The sequence below is a fragment of the Pan paniscus genome, chromosome 1, assembly GCF_029289425.2.
Source record: "Pan paniscus chromosome 1, NHGRI_mPanPan1-v2.0_pri, whole genome shotgun sequence".
NCBI lineage: Eukaryota > Metazoa > Chordata > Mammalia > Primates > Hominidae > Pan > Pan paniscus.
In genome coordinates this window covers 83517963-83536427 of record NC_073249.2, presented here as the reverse complement: position 1 = coordinate 83536427, position 18465 = coordinate 83517963, and positions in this window count along the sequence as shown.

Below are 18465 nucleotides of genomic sequence, written 5' to 3'. Positions count from 1 at the left end.
CCTGATAGATATCTATGGAACTCTTCACCCAAAACCAATAGAATATACATTCTTCTCATCACCACATGGAACTTAATCTAAAACTGATGACATAATTGGAAGTAAACACTCCTCAGCAAATGCAAAAGAACTGAAATAATAACAAACAGTGTCTCAGATCATAGCATCATCAAATTAGAATGCAAGATCCAGGTCCCATTTAAAGAATCAGTCAGGCCACATCTCGACAAAACAGCCATGTCTTGCTGCAGTACCAGCTCTGCCCTTGTTGGCTTGGACTCTCCAAAGCCCGTAGGCTGGAATTGCTGAGTTGTCCCAACAACCAAGGTGGTGGCCCAGCCCTCCCACCACACACTCTCCCCTAGGGAGAGATCAGAGCTCTGTCTATAGAATATGGGAGAGTGGGGGTGCTTGAGGCTGCCCCGGCTGGGAGGTCGCACCCAGTGAGGAGGAATGGATGGGGTCTCGTTTAAAGAAGCAATCTGGACACATTCTGGCAAAGCAGCTGTGCTGAGCTTGGGGGACCCTTCCTCATCTGGACTGCTTGGACTCTCCAAAGCCTGCAGGCTGGAATGGCTGAGTCAACCAAACAACAAAAATCACAGCCCACTTCTCCCCCTGGGGGCTCCATCCTGTCTCAGGCAGGCTCCATACACCCTGTTGCCGGTGGCTGCCTGGAATTCCAAGCTAGTAAGTCTCATCTTGTGAGGTTCAGTGGAAGTGGGGCCTGCAAACAGATGCTGCTTGGCCCCCTGGATTCAGCCCCCTTTTTAGAGGTATGTACATACAGACCTCCCACCTTGCTGGGGATATCGGGGCCAGGGTATGTAAAGCTCCTGGGTCTCTGCATGCCTGAGCAGCTGCTCTGCTGAGATTCCACACAGCTCTGTCTCAGGCTCAAGGCCCTGGTGGTGTGGGCTCATGAGGGGATCTCTTGATCTGAGGGTTGCAAAGATCTGTGGGAGAAGCATGGTTTCCTGGGTTCACACATTAACTCACCAATTCCCTTGGCTGTGGGTGGGGGTTCCCTTGGCTCCATGTCACTCCCGGGTGGGCTGTTGCCCTGCCCTGCTTTTCTCCATTTTCTGTGGGTCCAGTTGTTTTCCTGATCAGTCCCACTGTGAGTACCTGGATATTTCAGTTGAAGGTTCTGTATTCACTCATCCCTTTTGCTCCTCTCTGTGAGTACCACACCACAGCTGTTTCTATGTGGCCGTCTTGGCCCTTTGCATTTGAAGTGAGTTTTTCAGTTCTATTAGTTCAGTTTGGTTCTTTCTTAAAACAGACATTTCATCTTTCATCTCCTGTTTTATTTTATTGTATATCTTACAATCCTTGGGTTGGATTTCAACTTTCTCTTGAATGTTGATCTTCCTTCTGATGCATATTGTGAATTCTGTTTTTTCACTTCAGCCAGCTTGAGAATCATTGCTGAAGAATTAGTGTAATTGTTTGGAGGTCAGAAGACACTCTGGCTTTTTGAGTTTCCAGAGTCCTAGCACTCGTTATTTCCTGTCTGTGTGGGCTGATGGTCCTTCAATCATTGAAGTCCTAGTCCTTTTGATTTTTTTTTGTTTTTATCTAATTTGATGCCCTTTGGGGTTTGATTATGGTATAGGTGGGTTTGATTGACCGGCTTCAATTCTAGTCCACTCCTGCATTTTGGAGGAGCCTCCTCTGATTACTATCTCCATGTCCACGCTTTTGTTGGGTGTTCTGGTCCATGGGGCTCCCTCTGTATCCTTGCTGAATTGGTCCTAATATGCTGTCTGTGTGCTTCCTCAGGAAACATGGGGTTGCACCTGCCTGCAGAGTTCAGGCACAAGCAGGACTGCTAGACGGAAAGCTCTAGCAGGTGTAGCCTATCTGGCTATGAGAGGTAGAGTTGGGCAGGGTTGCCCACCCTGCTGTCCAGGTGTTTCCAAGTTTCCAGGGACAACAGGAAGATGCACTCTGCAGGTGAGTTCACACAGAAGCAGTACCACTGTGCCTGCAGCTCTAGCAGGTACTGCCTGGGCTACCTGTGGTATGGGTGGGTGGAGTGGCCAGACTGCTGGGTGAGAAGCTGCCAGCCCCATCTTGCAAGGGGAGGGGGGTGGTGGAACAATCTTACTGCTCCCAGGCACCACAACTGCAGCCTCTATTGGGGTATGGCACTGGTACTGGTCTGCTCCAGGGCCCAAGGCTTTTAGTGATCCCGTTAGACTTCAGAGTTGCCCCCGCAAAACATCTGGGTAACTCTCTGCCTCAGTCTTAAAGCACAATGTGGGGAGGTGCAGAGTGGCCAGGGGGATTCTCCTATTCCTAGTCTTACACAAATCCCTGTGTAGGGTGTGAATCCCCCTGGGGGCTGTCACTTACTAACCCTTTCCCATGTTGGAGAGGTTCTCCTGGCTCCATGCTGAGCCCAGACAGGCTGGTGCCCAGCTTCACCCCTCACTGTCCTCTATGTGCCCCTGCTGCCTTGACAGGTCCTGACATGATTTCTCAGATGATCGGCCTGCAGGGACAGTGTTCCCTAGCCCTTATGCTTTCTCCCTACGAGAGCAGCACACATGAGCTGTTTCTAGTCCACAATTTGGGCCCAACCCCCTCAAGTTATTGAAATTGCTTTTGTAGGGGAGAATTTTTTCTTGAGGATGTATGTTGTTGATTAGGATACTTTGGCTTTGATTTTGGGTGCCTGTTGTAGTGTGATCTTTGTGTATGACATCTCTGGAAGTATGCAGGGTTAGTGGTCTCTGTCATTTCCTTGGTGTCTTAAGGTACAATTATTAGTTGAGTTTTTGTGAAGTTTAGCTGGGGACTTGAATGCCAATTGAGCCAGTCTTTGTTTGGGCCCCCGTGATGGCAGCAGTAAGGTGAGCGTGCCTGTTTTTAGGCCCCAGAGCAGCTTACACTGCTTCTAATGTTAATGAGTCTTGGAGGGCCGATTCTTGGGCCTTCAGGTGTTTTGCTTAGAAGCTAGTGGTGGGAGAGGTGGGCCAGGTGTGTGAGTTTGCTCTCAGGCCCCTGAGCAGCTGGTGTTGTGTGGGTGATGGCAGTAGCAGTGGTGGAGCAACCCACTGGGACCCAAGTGGTTTTTGTTGGTGTTCCTGGAAGCTGGGATGAGTTCAGTGGGTTAGTCTACAGTCCCATAGACACCTCTAGCAGGGGAGTCTGTATTGTCCTAAGTGTGCTTAGGAGAGCTTGGTCTCCCCTGTCTCCTCCCCAGCTGGGTGGCTACTGTAGCCACATCACCTCAAACTCAGCCTAAGTGCTGGGCACAGCACCTTGTCAAACTCTCAAAATGGTGCCAGCAATGGGCTTGTGACCAGAGAGGGAGAGACCTTGCTCAGGTGAGCAGCATGGGCAAGAAGCTGTGTGGTCTACTTGAGTTTCAGTTTCACAGCAGTTCATAGCAAGATGTTGAGTATTGTCCTAGGTATGCATAGGAGAGCCTGGCTTTCCCATCCCTCCTTGATGGAGTGGCAGCTGCAGCCACATTAACTGAAATTTGGCCCAAGAATGGGGTGCAGCCCAGTGTTAAACTCTCAAAATGGCACATTGGGCCTACCATCAGGGAAGGCGGGACCCCTCCCAGGCAGACAGCACAGGCAAGGTGCTGAGCAGAGTGTGACCCACTCACAGCCCAGTCTCACAGCAGCCCATTGCAGGGCAGTGGGTATTGTTCTAGATATATGTAGGATAGCCTGGTATCCCTGTCCCTCCTTGGCTGGGCATCAGTTGCAGCCACATCATCCTGACTCAGGCCAAAGGGAAAGGTGCAGCTTAGCATTAAAGTCTCAAAATGGTGCCTTGAGCCTGGTACCCTGAGAGGACAGGGTCCCTCCCAGGCAAGCAGCAGCATAGGCAAGAAGCTGTGAGGTGTGCAGTCTTCTCACATCTCAGTCTCAATAGCAGACCACAGCAGGGTGGCAGAGACCCTCTCAAAGGTGTGTGGGAGCAGCTGGACTCCGCTGCCCTTCTCGCCTTAAAGCAGTGCAGTGGCAGCAGCCATGCCTGCAGATCCCTCATGTCTAGGCTCTCAGAATGGCTCCCAACTGAAGTGGCTCCAGGATCAAATGCCTGTGGAATTCTGTGTGGGGTTCCCTTTCTGGAGCAGTATCTCTGCAATCTTTAGGCGGCTCTTTGTGTCAGGCCTGAGGTCCTAGTAGGTTGAGGGTTTCTCCATAGCCAAAATCATAAAAACCCATTTAGCAGCCCTGGGGGTTTCTCTCTGTTTCCCCACATTCAGGAGCCTCTTCTGGCTATCAGTCAGTTCCCAGATGGGCAAGGTGCCTCAAACCCTCTCTTTACTTACTTTTAGTGCTTCCTGTCTCACCTCTGGAAAATCTGAACATTCTCTCCTGGATGCCTTGTTTGAACTGTGAGTATCTACTTACTATTTTGGCTCCTCTCCATGGTGGAGGCATGTACTACTGTGTCTAGTCAGTCATCTCGACTCTACTCCTCACTTTCATTTTTGAAAGGTAAGTTTGCTGGATGTAGAATTCTTGTTTGACAGTTCTTTTTTCTTTTAGTACTTTGAATATATCTCCTCGCTGCCTTCTGGCCTCCATTGTTTCTGATGATATGTCTGTTGTTAATTTTCCTGGGATTCCCTTTTATGTGATGAGTCATTTTTCTCATGCAGCTTTCAAGATTTATTTTCTTTCAATAGTTTAACTATGATGTGTCTGAGTGTGGGTCTCCTTGTGTAATTCTACTTGAAGTTCATTGAACTTAGATGTGTAGATTAATGTTTTACATTAAATTTGGGGAATTTTCAGCTATTACATTTTTGAATATTTTTTCCGTTCCTTTCTTTCCTCTTCTTTTGGTACTTACAGTACAGGTATGCTGGTGTTCTCATTGATGTCCCACCTTTCTCTGAAGTTCTGTTCCTTTTTTTAAAGTACTTCCCCCTCCCCCAACCTTCTATTCTGTAATATTCTTAATCTCTATTGGCTTATCTTCAGGTTTACTGATTTTTTTAGTCAGCTGAAATCTACTTTTGAGAACCATTAGTGAATTTTAAATTTTAGTTATTATACTTTATAACTCTAATTTCCATTTTTTAAAAATAAACTTTATTTTTTTAGAGCAGTTTTAGGTTCACAGAAAAATTCAGTGGAAAGTACAGAGAGTTGTCATATATCTCCCACCTCCACTTATATGCAGCCTCCCCACTATCAGCATCCTGCAATGAGTGGTGCATATACTACAATTAATAAAGCTGCATTGACACATTATTATCACCCAACATCCATAGTTTACATTAGGTTTCACTCTTGATATTGTGCTTTCTATGGGTTTTGACAGGTATGATAATGTATCCGACCATTTTTGTCATCATACAAAATAATTGCCCTAAAAGTCCCCTATTCATCCCTCCTTCTCCCTAGACCCCTGACAACTACTGATCCTTTTACTGTCTTCGTGGTTTTGCATTTTTCAGACAGTTATTTTGTTGGAATCATACAGTATATAGCCTTTTAAAATTGGCTCCTTTCACTTAGTGATATACATTTAAGTTTCCTTCATGTCTTTTCAGACTTGATAGCTAGTTTCTTTTAAGGACTCAAATAATTATCACTTGGATATACCACAGTTTGTTTATCCATTCACCTACTGAAGGACATCCTAGATACTTCCAAGTTTTGGTCATTATAAATAAAGCTGACATAAATATTTGCGCAGGTTTTTGCATGGGCATAAGTTTTCCACTTAACTTGGGTAAATTCTAAGAAGCATGGTTGCTGGATTGTGTGATAAATATATGTTTAGCCTTGTAAGAAACTAATTGTCTCCAATGTAACTGTGCCATTTTTCATTCCCACCAAGCAATAAAAGTTCCTGATGTTCCATATCCTCACCAGTATTTGGTGTTGTCAGTGTTTTAGATTTTGTGATGCTAATAGGTGATACCTCATTGTTGTTTTAATTTGCAATTCCCTAATGACGTGTAATGTTGGGCATCTTTTTATATGCTTATTTTCCATCCATATATCTTTGGTGAGTGTTTGTCTTCTGCCCATTTTTAATTGGGCAGTTTTTTTTTATTGTTGAGTTTCAAGAGTTCTTTATATACATTTGCTTCTTTTTTTGTTTTTGCTTTTTTTTTAAATTTTATTATTATTATACTTTAAGTTTTAGGGTACATGTGCACAGCATGCAGGTTTGTTACATATGTATACATGTGCCATGTTGGTGTGCTGCACCCATTAACTCGTCATTTAGCATTAGGTATATCTCCTAATGCTATCCCGCCCCGCTCCCCCCACCCCACAACTGTCCCTTGTGTCTGATGTTCCCCTTCCTGTGTCCATGTGTTCTCATTGTTCAATTCCCACCTATGAGTGAGAACATGCGGTGTTTGGTTTTTTGTCCTTGTGATAGTTTGCTGAGAATGATAGTTTCCAGTTTCATCCATGTCCCTACAAAGGACATGAACTCATCATTTTTTATGGCTGCATAGTATTCTATGGTGTATATGTGCCACATTTTCTTTTTTTTTTTTTTTTTACTTTCTTTTTTATTATTATACTTTAAGATTTAGGGTACATGTGCACATTGTGCAGGTTAGTTACATATGTATACATGTGCCATGCTGGTGTGCTGCACCCATTAACTCGTCATTTAGCATTAGGTATATCTCCTAATGCTATCCCTCCCCCCTACCCCCACCCCACAACAGTCCCCAGAGTGTGATGTTCCCCTTCCTGTGTCCATGTGTTCTCATTGTTCAATTCCCATCAATGAGTGAGAACATGCGGTGTTTGGTTTTTTGTCCTTGCGATAGTTTACTGAGAATGATGATTTCCAATTTCATCCATGTCCCTACAAAGGACATGAACTCATCATTTTTTATGGCTGCATAGTATTCCATGGTATATATGTGCCACATTTTCTTTATCCAGTCTATCATTGTTGGACATTTGGGTTGGTTCCAAGTCTTTGCTATTGTGAATAGTGCCGCAATAAACATACGTGTGCATGTGTCTTTATAGCAGCATGATTTATAGTCCTTTGGGTATATACTCAGCAATGGGATGGCTGGGTCAAATGGTATTTCTAGTTCTAGATCCTTGAGGAATCGCCACACTAACTTCCACAATGGTTGAACTAGTTTACAGTCCCACCAACAGTGTAAAAATGTTCCCATTTCTCCACATCCTCTCCAGCACCTGTGGTTTCCTGACTTTTTAATGATTGCCATTCTAACTGGTGTTTGATGGTATCTCATTGTGGGTTTGATTTACATTTCTCTGATCACCAGTGATGATGAGCATTTTTTCACGTGTCCTTTGGCTGCATAAATGTCTTCTTTAGAGAAGTGTCTGTTCATGTCCTTCACCCACTTTTTGATGGGGTTGTTTTTTTCTTGTAAATTTGTTTGAGTTCATTGTAGATTCTGGATATTAGCCCTTTGTCAGATGAGTAGGTTGCAAAAATTTTCTCCCATTCTGTAGGTTGCCTGTTCACTCTGATGGTAGTTTCTTTTGCTGTGCAGAAGCTCTTTAGTTTAATTAGATCCCATTTGTCAATTTTGGCTTTTGTTGCCATTGCTTTTGGTGTTTTAAACATGAAGTCCTTGCCCATGCCTATGTCCTCAATGGTATTGCCTAGGTTTTCTTCTAGGGTTTTTATGGTTTTAGATGTAACATTTAAGTCTTTAATCCACCTTGAATTAATTTTTGTATAAGGTGTAAAGAAGGGATCCAGTTTCAGCTTTCTACATGTAGCTAGCCAGTTTTCCCAGCACCATTTATTAAATAGGGAATCCTTTCCCCACTTCTTGTTTTTGTCAGGTTTGTCAAAGATCAGATAGTTATAGATATGCAGCATTATTTCTGAGGGCTCTGTTCTGTTCCATTGGTTTATATCTCTGTTTTGGTACCAGTACCATGCTGTTTTGGTTACTGTAGTCTTGTAGTATAGTTTGAAGTCAGGTACCATGATGCCTCCAGCTTTGTTCTTTTGGCTTAGGATTGACTTGGCTATGCGGGCTCTTTTTTGTTTCCATATGAACTTTAAAATAGTTTTTTCCAATTCTGTGAAGAAAGTCAATGGTAGCTTGATGGGGATGGCATTGAATCTATAAATTACCTTGGGCAGTATGGCCATTTTCATGATATTGATTCTTCCTATCCAAGAGCATGGAATGTTATTCCATTTGTTTGTATCCTCTTTTATTTCATTGAGCAGTGGTTTGTAGTTCTCCTTGAAGAGGTCCTTCACATCCCTTGTAAGTTGGATTCCTAGGTATTTTATTCTCTTTGAAGCAATTGTGAATGGGAGTTCACTCATGATTTGGTTCTCTGTTTCTCTGTTATTGGTGTATAAGAATGCTTGTGATTTTTGTACATTGATTTTGTATCCTGAGACTTCGCTGAAGTTGCTTATCAGCTTAAGGAGATTTTGGGCTGAGACAATGGGGTTTTCTAGATATACAATCATGTCATCTGCAAACAGGGACAATTTGACTTCCTCTTTTCCTAATTGAACACCCTTTATTTCCTTCTCCTGCCTGATTGCCCTGGCCAGAACTTCCAACACTATGTTGAATAGGAGTGGTGAGAGAGGGCATCCCTGTCTTGTGCCCATTTTCAAAGGGAATGTTTCCAGTATTTGCCCATTCAGTATGATATTGGCTGTGGGTTTGTCATAGATAGCTCTTATTATTTTGAGATACATCCCATCAATACCTAATTTATTGAGAGTTTTTAGCATGAGTTGTTGAATTTTGTCAAAGGTCTTTTCTGCATCTATTGAGATAATCATGTGGTTTTTGTCTTCGGTTCTGTTTATGTATTGGATTACATTTATTGATTTGCATATATTGAACCAGCCTTGCATCCCAGGCATGAAGCCCACTTGATCATGGTGGATAGGCTTTTTGATGTGCTGCTGGATTTGGTTTGCCAGTATTTTATTGAGGATTTTTGCATTGATGTTCATTAAGGATATTGGTCTAAAATTCTCTTTTTTGGTTGTGTCTCTGCCCGGCTTTGGTATCAGGATGATGCCGGCCTCATAAAATGAGTTAGGGAGGATTCCCTCTTTTTCTATTGATTGGAATAGTTTCAGAAGGAATGGTACCAGCTCCTCTTTGTACCTCTGGTAGAATTCCGTTGTGAATCCATCTGGTGCTGGACTTTTTTTGGTTGGTAAGCTATTGATTATTGCCACAATTTCAGATCCTGTTATTGGTCTATTCAGAGATTCAACTTCTTCCTGGTTTAGTCTTGGGAGGGTGTATGTGTCGAGGAATTTATCCATTTCTTCTAGATTTTCTAGTTTATTTGCATAGAGTTGCTTATAGTATTCTCTGATGGTAGTTTGCATTTCTGTGGGATCAGTGGTGATATCCTCTTTATCATTTTGTATTGCATCTATTTGATTCTTCTCTCTTTTCTTCTTTATTAGTCTTGCTAGCAGTCTATCAATTTTGTTGATCTTTTTAAAAAACCAGTTTTGCTAGCAGTCTATCAGTTTTGTTGATCTTTTCAAAAAACCAGCTCCTGGATTCATTAATTTTTTTGAAGGGTTTTTTGTGTCTCTATTTCCTTCAGTTCTGCTCTGATCTTAGTTATTTCTTGCCTTCTGCTAGCTTTTGAATGTGTTTGCTCTTGCTTTTCTAGTTCTTCTAATTGTGCTGTTAGGGTGTCAATTTTAGATCTTTCCTGCTTTCTCTTGTGGGCATTTAGTGCTATAAATTTCCCTCTACACACTGCTTTGAATGTGTCCCAGAGATTCTGGTATGTTGTATCTTTGTTCTCATTGGTTTCAAAGAACATCTTTATTTCTACCTTTATTTCATTATTTACCCAGTAGTCATTCAGCAGCAGGTTTTTCAGTTTCCATGTAGTTGAGCAGTTTTGAGTGAGTTTCTTAATCCTGAGTTCTAGTTTGATTGCACTGTGGTCTGAGAGACAGTTTGTTATAATTTCTGTTCTTTTACATTTGCTGAGGAGTGCTTTACTTCCAACTATGTGGTCAATTTTGGAGTAGGTGTGGTGTGGTGCTGAAAAGAATGTATATTCTTTTGATTTGGGGTGGAGAGTTCTGTAGATATCTATTAGGTCCATTTGGTGCAGAGCTGAGTTCAATCCCTGGGTATCCTTGTTAACTTTCTGTCTCGTTGATCTGTCTAATGTTGACAGTGAGGTGTTAAAGTCTCCCATTATTATTATGTGGGAGTCTAAGTCTCTTTGTATTTCAGTAAGGACTTGCTTTATGAATCTGGGAGCTCCTGTATTGGGTGCATACATATTTAGGATAGTTAGCTCTTCTTGTTGAATTGATCCCTTTACCATTTTGTAATGGCCTTCTTTGTCTCTTTTGATCTTTGTTGGTTTAAAGTCTGTTTTATCAGAGACTAGGATTGCAACCCTTGCCTTTTTTTGTTTTCCATTTGCCTGGTAGATCTTCCTCCATCCCTTTATTTTGAGCCTATGTGTGTCTCTCCACATGAGATGGGTTTCCTGAATGCAGCACACTGATGGGTCTTGACTCTTTATCCAATTTGCCAGTCTGTGTCTTTTAATTGGAGCATTTAGTCCATTTACATTTAAGGTTAATATTGTTATGTGTGAATTTAATCCTGTCATGATGATGTTAGCTGGTTATTTTGCTCGTTAGTTGATGCAGTTTCTTCCTAGCCTTGATGGTCTTTACAATTTGGCATGTTTTTGCAGTGGCTGGTACCGGTTGTTCCTTTCCATGTTTAGGGCTTCCTTGAGGAGCTCTTTTAGGGCAGGCCTGGTGGACACAAAATCTCTCAGCATTTGCTTGTCTGTAAAGTATTTTATTTCTTCTTCACTTATGAAGCTTAGTTTGGCTGGATATGAAATTCTGGGTTGAGAATTCTTTTCTTTAAGAATGTTGAATATTGGTCCCTACTCTCTTCTGGCTTGCAGAGTTTCTGCCAAGAGAGCTGCTGTTAGTCTGATAGGCTTCCCTTTTTCGGTAACCTGACCTTTCTCTCTGGCTGCCCTTAACATTTTTTCCTTCATTTCAACTTCGGTGAATCTGACAATTATGTGTCTTGGAGTTGCTCTTCTCGAGGAGTATCTTTGTGGCATTCTCTGTATTTCCTGAATTTAAATGTTGGCCTGCCTTACTAGATTGGGGAAGTTCTCCTGGATAATATCCTGCAGAGTGTTTTCTGACTTGGTTCCATTCTCCCCTTCACTTTCAGGTACACCAATCAGACGTAGATTTGGTCGTTTCACATAGTCCCATATTTCTTGGAGGCTCTGTTCATTTCTTTTTATTCTTTTTTCTCTAATCTTCTCTTCATGCTTCATTTCATTCATTTCATCTTCCATCACTGATACCCTTTCTTCCAGTTGATTGCATTGGCTACTGAGGCTTCTGCATTCATCACGTAGCTCTTGTGCCTTGGTTTTCATCTCCATCAGGTCCTTTAAGGACTTCTCTGCATTGGTTATTCTAGTTAGCCATTCATCTAAGTTTTTTTCAAAGCTTTTAACTTCTTTGCCATTGGTTCGAATTTCCTCCTTTAGCTCGGAGTTGTTTGATCGTCTGAAGCCTTCTTCTCTCAACTCGTCAAAGTCATTCTCCATCCAGCTTTGTTCTGTTGCTGGTGAGGAGCTGCATTCTTTTGGAGGAGGAGAGGCGCTCTGATTTTTAGAGTTTCCAGTTTTTCTGCTCTGTTTTTTCCCCATCTTTGTGGTTTTATCTACCTTTGGTCTTTGATGATGGTGACGTACAGATGGGTTTTTGGTGTGGATGTCCTTTCTGTTTGTTAGTTTTCCTTCTAACAGACAGGACCCTCAGCTGCAGGTCTGTCAGAGTTTGCTAGACGTCCACTCCAGACGCTGTTTGCCTGGGTATCAGCAGCGGTGGCTGCAGAAGAGTGGATATTGGTGAACCGCAGATGCTGCTGCCTGATCGTTCCTCTGGAAGTTTTGTCTCAGAGGAGTACCTGGTCGTGTGAGGTGTCAGTCCGCCCCTACTGGGGTGTGCCTCCCAGTTAGGCTACTTGGGGGTCAGGGACCCACTTAAGGAGGCAGTCTGTCCATTCTCAGATCTCAAGCTGCATGCTGGGAGAACCATTAGTCTCTTCAAAGCTGTCAGAGAGGGACATCTAAGTCTACAGAGGATACTGCTGTCTTTTTATTTGTCTGTGTCCTGCCCCCAGAGGTGGAGCCTACAGAGGCAAGCAGGCCTCCTTCAGCTGTGGTGGGCTTCACCCAGTTCGAGCTTCTGGGCACTTTGTTTACCTAATCAAACAACTAACTCGGCAATGGTGGGCGCCCCTCCCCCAGCCTCGCTACCACCTTGCAGTTTGATCTCGGACTGCTGTGCTAGCAATGAGCGAGACTCCGTGGGCGTAGGACCCTCTGAACCAGACGCGGGATATAATCTCCTGGTGTGCCCTTTTTTAAGCCCATTGGAAAAGCACAGTATTAGGGTGGGAGTGACCTGATTTTCCAGGTGCCCTCTGTCACCGCTTTCTTTGACTAGGAAAAGGAATTCCCTGACCCCTTGTGCTTCCCGGGTGAGGCAATGCCTCGCCCTGCTTTGGCTTGCACATGGTGCACTGCACCCACTGTCCTGCACCTACTATCTGGCACTCCCCAGTGAGATGAACCCGGTACCTCAGTTGGAAATGCAGAAATCACCCATCTGCTGCGTTGCTCATGCTGGGAGCTGTAGACTGGAGGTGTTCCTATTTGGCCATCTTGGCTCCTCCCCCTGTTTTTTTATTTATTTTTTTGAGACGGAATCTTGCCCTCTTGCCCAGGCTAGAGTGCAGTGGCACTCCCTTGGCTCACTGCAACCTCCACTTCCCAGATTCAAGCCATTCTCCTTCCTCAGCCTCCTGAGTAGCTAGGATTACAGCCACGCCACCACACCCGGCAAATTTTTGTATTTTCAGTAGAGACAGGGTTTCACTATGTGGGTCAGGCTGGTCTCGAATTCCTGACCTCATGATCCGCCCGTCTCAGCCTCTCAAAGTGCTGGGATTACAGGCATGAGCCATGGCACCCAGCTACATTTGCTCTTTTTTTTTTTTTTAAACTTACGTCTTTTTTTGATATTCTTTAGTGATAAAATATGGTCATCATATATTCTCTTCTTTAAGCATGGATTATTTGAGATATATACATAAATATATACACATCCATACACACAGATGGCCCCCAACTTATAATGCCTTGACTTAGGATTTTTTGTCTTTACAATGGTGCCAAAATAATATGCATTCAGCAGAAACCATATTTTGAGTACCCACATAACCATTTTGTTTTCATTTTCGGTAGAGTATTCAATTAATTACATGAGATAGTCAACACTTTATTATAACATAGGGTTTGTGTTAGATGATTTTGACCAAGTGTAGGCTAATGCAAGTGTTCTGAGCATGTTTAAGGTACGCTAAGCTAAGTTACGATGTTAGGTAGGTTAGGTGTATTCAATGCATTTTCAGCATATGATATTTTCAATTTACAATGGGTTTATTTGGACATAGTCATGTCATAAATCAAGGAGCATATATATACATGAAGTCTTTTTTGTTAAGTTAAATATTTGTGTCATCTTGTGGGTGTTTATTTTGTATCTTGATTTTTCTCATCACTTTGGTGATACTTTCCTCATTTTAGATAATGTAGCAACTCTGGATACCAACTGCCCCCTTTTTCTGTGGCATGATGTTATTGTTTGCTTGTTTATTTTAGTGACTTGGCTGGCATATTTTAGTATGTCTATTTCTTCTGCAATGTGAAGCCTCTCATCTGGCTTCCAGAGGGCAGAGCCTTGGGCATGTGCAGTCACCCTGGGATTATAGTTGTTTTAACAAGTCTCTTTTTGACTTTCTCTTTCCCTGATCTTTCTGTTAAACTATCTGCCTCTTTAGGTATTATGCCTAAATATTGGGCTCCATTAATTGCTGGTTGATTACTTTATTATTTATAACATTGCTCCACAGTCTGATCAAATTAAATTCAGGCCTATTAGCAGGAGCTGTTTTTGAGCTAGGTTTTGAGGTTTGTTCTAATCCTATGAGGATTCTTTTGGCTGTATTCCTCCCTAGTTCTCTCTGGCAAAATATCTGGCCTGTGGTTTAGTTAGGTCATCTCATGGAACTAGCAGCATTAAAAAAACTGCTTACTACTAAAATCCTCATTGTTTTTGAAAGTCCCCTTAGGCTTGACCTTCCCAACACTATCAGTGACTTCTGATTGAAGTGACTTCCCTTTTGGGGAGCCTTGGGGCTCTTTTCTTTATGACCTGCTTCTTTCCCTGGGAAAAGTCTCTCTGCCACTGTTTTGGAGCTGTGGACAGGGATAGTAGCCCACTTCTCTTGGAGAGAGTCCTGCTATACACACAGGCTACTGGGCAGAGTTTGTGGTAGCTTCTGGTCTTCTCAGCTTCCTTCTGCTAGTGTGGAACATATATCTTACAATGTACTGGGCTAAAGGTGAATGGGATCTCATTATTCTCAGCCTACTCTGTCTAGGGTAGAGTCTCCACCAAATGAATGTGGGCTGGGTGGAAGACAGAAGCCCCTGACCAACAGGGGTTATACTTGTATGGAATTTAGCCTCTGTAACATAGTACTGGTGTGTGCGTGTGTGTGTGTGTGTGTGTGCTTGTGTGTGTGCACATGTGTGCACAGTAATGAGAGATGCTGGTGGCCTGCTCCTCTTGGGAAGATACTGTGGCCCTTGACTGGGAGCTTAGGGGAAAGGGAATCTCATCTTTTTGGCCATACTTTTTTAGTGATGAATTTTCTTTTTGTTTTTAAATTTTTCTTATATGATCTGGCCTTACTGAATCATGGAGTGGGATATTCATCACAATGAGCTGGAAACAAGGAGAGAGAAGGTGCAGGTTGTGGATAAAGTGTCACATATTCTTGCTGTTATTACTGGTATTTAGTAGTTCACTTAGGCTAGGCTGGACTCCAAGCCTCAGGTTTGGTTTAGATCTGCTACATTTTTATTCAACATTTCTAGGGTCTGTGATTACCCATTCATATTTCTTTCATGGTAGAATGCAGAAGCATAAGAAGCTCAGACAGACCACTCAAGCACATTTAAAGCCTCTCCTTAAGTTCTGTCTCTAATTATCCTTTTGTCAAGGCAGTTACATTGCCAAGCCCAAAGTCAATGGGGAAGGGATGTGTACTCTATTTTATTGGTAAATACAGCAAGGTCACATAGCAGAGAGACAAAATGAAGACTTTGGGAAAATAATTTGATTTATCTCAGAGTTCAGTTGTGATTCTGCCTTAAAGCCTTTATACTTGTTGTTTTCTCTGTCTGGATGTTTCTTTCACCTGATATCCTCTTGGCTTCACTTCTTTCATGAATCTGTTCAAGTATTTGTTACCTTGAAAAAAAGTTTTTCTCTGATCATCTGTGTCAGCTTGGGTCTCCCTGGAAGCAGAGGCTAAGATAGAATTAGAGGTTTAAGAGATTTTTGGGAGGAGTGCCTATGAAGGAAACATGGAATGGGGAGGAGAAGTAGACAGAAATAGGCTTCAGGATGCAATGCAGGTATGATACCTCTGATAGAAGAGGGGGATAAAAGAAGTATTGTATAAAAAGAGTTTCAGAGTATAATGCAGCTCTGAAAAATTTCAGCCAGGTCTATGAGGAGTCACATAGCAAGCATCGCCTACTAAAGAAAAGAATTTACGGGATAATTCTGGCTTACATAAAGCATCTTATAATTATAATCTACAATTTTAAGCTGAAAACAACTTAATTTCTATTGCATACAAAAACTCTAGCCTTTTCTCTCTGCCTCCACAATTTGTTTTTAATGTCACAATTTACATATTTTAGAGTGTGCATTCCTTAAAAGCTTATTGTACCTTTTGTTATTTTTGACTGTTTTGACTTTTAGTCTTTTTGATATATATATATATATATATATATATATATGATTTACATACCACCATTACAGTATTGGAATATTCTGGATTTGACTATGTATTTACCTCTATAGTGAGTTTTACACTTTCATATGTATTCCTGATAGTAATTATCATCCTTTTGTTTCCACTTAAAGAACTTCCTTAGGCATTTTTTGTAAGAGAGGTCTAGTGATAATGAATTCCCTCAGCTTTTGCTTGTCTATGAAATACTATATTTTTCCTTCTTTTATGAAGGACAGCTTTTCTGAGTATAATATTCTTGACTGACAGTATTTTTTTCTTTCAGCATTTTGAATATATTATTCTACTTGCTCTTGGCCTGCAAAGTTTCTGCTGAGAAACCTCCTAACAGTCTAATGAGGATTCCTTATGTGACTTGACATTATTCTCTTGCTGCTTTATAATTCTCTGTCTTTGACTTTAGTCAGTTTTATTATAATATTCTTTAAGAGGACCCCTTTAGGTGGAATCTATTTAGGGACTTTTGAGCTTTGTGGATTTGGACATCCATATCTCTTCCAATACTTAGGAACTTTTTAGGAACTATTTCATTAAACAGGATTTCTGTCCATTTCTCTTCTCTTTTTTGAAATCCCATAATGTGAATATTTGTTGCTTAATGTCATCTTATAGGTTCCATTAGGCCGTCTTCACTCTTTTTCATTCTTTTTTCTTTCTTTCCTCTGACTGAGTCATTTCAGAAGACCTATGTTTAAGTTCCCAGATTCTTTCTTCTGCTTGATCTAGCCTGCTGTTGAATTTCTTGGTTGTGTTTTTATTTCATTGATTGAATTCTTCAGCTCCAAGCTTTCTGTTTGGCTCTTTTAAAAAATATATTATCTATTTCTTTGTTAAATTTCTCATTGAAAGCATGAATCATTTTCCTGATTTTATTAATTATCTATTTGTATTCTCTTGTATCTCACTGAGTTTTCTTAAAATTATAATTTTGAATTTCTTTTCAGGAAACTCATAAATTTCTGCTTCTTTGGCATCAGTTACTGGATAATTACTGTGTTCCTTTGGTGGAGTCATGTTTCCTTGTATTTTGGTATGCATTTTGGTGCTATGGTATTTTCATGCATCTTGTGTTCCTGCACTGATGTCTGCATATCTGGTGGTGTGGTCTCCTCTTCCAGGCTTTACAGAGTGGCTTTTGTAGAGAAAGACTTTCACCTGTAGATGGGCCTGAGGGTTTCAGTTGGGCAGGATGCAGTGGCTCTGGTTTCATATGGATACAGTTGTGTAGTTTTTGTGCAGCTTCTTCAGTTGTGATAAATGTTAGCAATGACTGGGGGTTTCAGTAGTCTAGGTTACAGGAATTTGTGGCAGTGATGGTGGCTGCATGGGTTATTTGGGTAAGGGATTTAGGAATCCTCCTGTTCTTGTCTTCCTCATAGTGGGGACTTATCTGAGAAGATCTCTCTTGGTGTTGGTCTGACATGGCTCACAGGCAGTCATAGCAGCACTAGAATCCAGGGCACAGGTGCTCAGAGGTGCTATGGAGCTGGGTTTCTGAACTTAGGGTCTTGTGAAACTACTACAGCACTTGAGACTTGAGGTACAGGTTCACTCTCCAAGGTATGAGTGAATGCAGTTCTCCCACTAAGCCAGAGTAGGTCATTCTGCAGCATATCTCAGCAGCTTGAGCCCAGGAGACACGATATAGCTGTGATTCTGACCCTGGGAGGTGGGACAAAGTAATGGCATTGATCCGGGGAAAAAAGAGTGCTCTGGAGGCTCAAGCTCTGGGGAGCAGAGCACAACTGCAATTCAGGTCCCAGAACCAACAGGGCACAGTGACAGCTTAGACTCCAGGGGATGAAGTACCACACAATGTTGACTCTGGGTTCAGAGATAATGGGACATAGCAGTAGTCCAGGCTCTGTTAGGCCAAGTGCAACAGCAGCAATGCCCCAGGAATGGCAAGATGCTGCTGTGGCTTGGGCCTTGGCTGATGGGGAGCAGTGCAGTGATAACTCCATTCCCTGGAGAGGCACAGTGCCATAGCAGCTTGAATTGTGAGAAGCTCGTGAAATTCTAGGTAGGAGAATTTCCCTCAGCCTGGAGGGCAGGGTGACACACCTCAACAAAAGCTCCGATTCCCTGAAACATGAGGCACCACATCTATTTGGCCCAAAAAGTCACAGCTACATGGGTCAGTGGAGCCTCTAGATCCCTAGAGGCAGGGCATCATGTCAACTATGGTGCTGTGGAGTGCAACTGCTCCACTGTGCCAGAAGCTTGAAGTCCCTTGGGGGGCAGAGTGCTCCCTTACCTGTGGCATAGGGGTGCGTGTGACTGCTCTGGTGTGCAGGAAATCTGAAGACCTGGGGTGGGGGGAATGGAGTGCTGCCTCAGTTGTGGCACTAGGGACACAAGCGCTCTGGTGTGCAGAAAACCTGAGGTCCCTGGGGGATAAAGTTCTATATCTAAGGTTCCTGAGGGATGAGGTGCTATGTCTGCTTTGGGACAGGATTTTGGGACCAGGATTGTGAGTGCTTCAGTGTTCTGGAGTCCTGAAGTCCTCAGGGGTTGAAGTAGGCCTTGGCTGTGGTACCAGG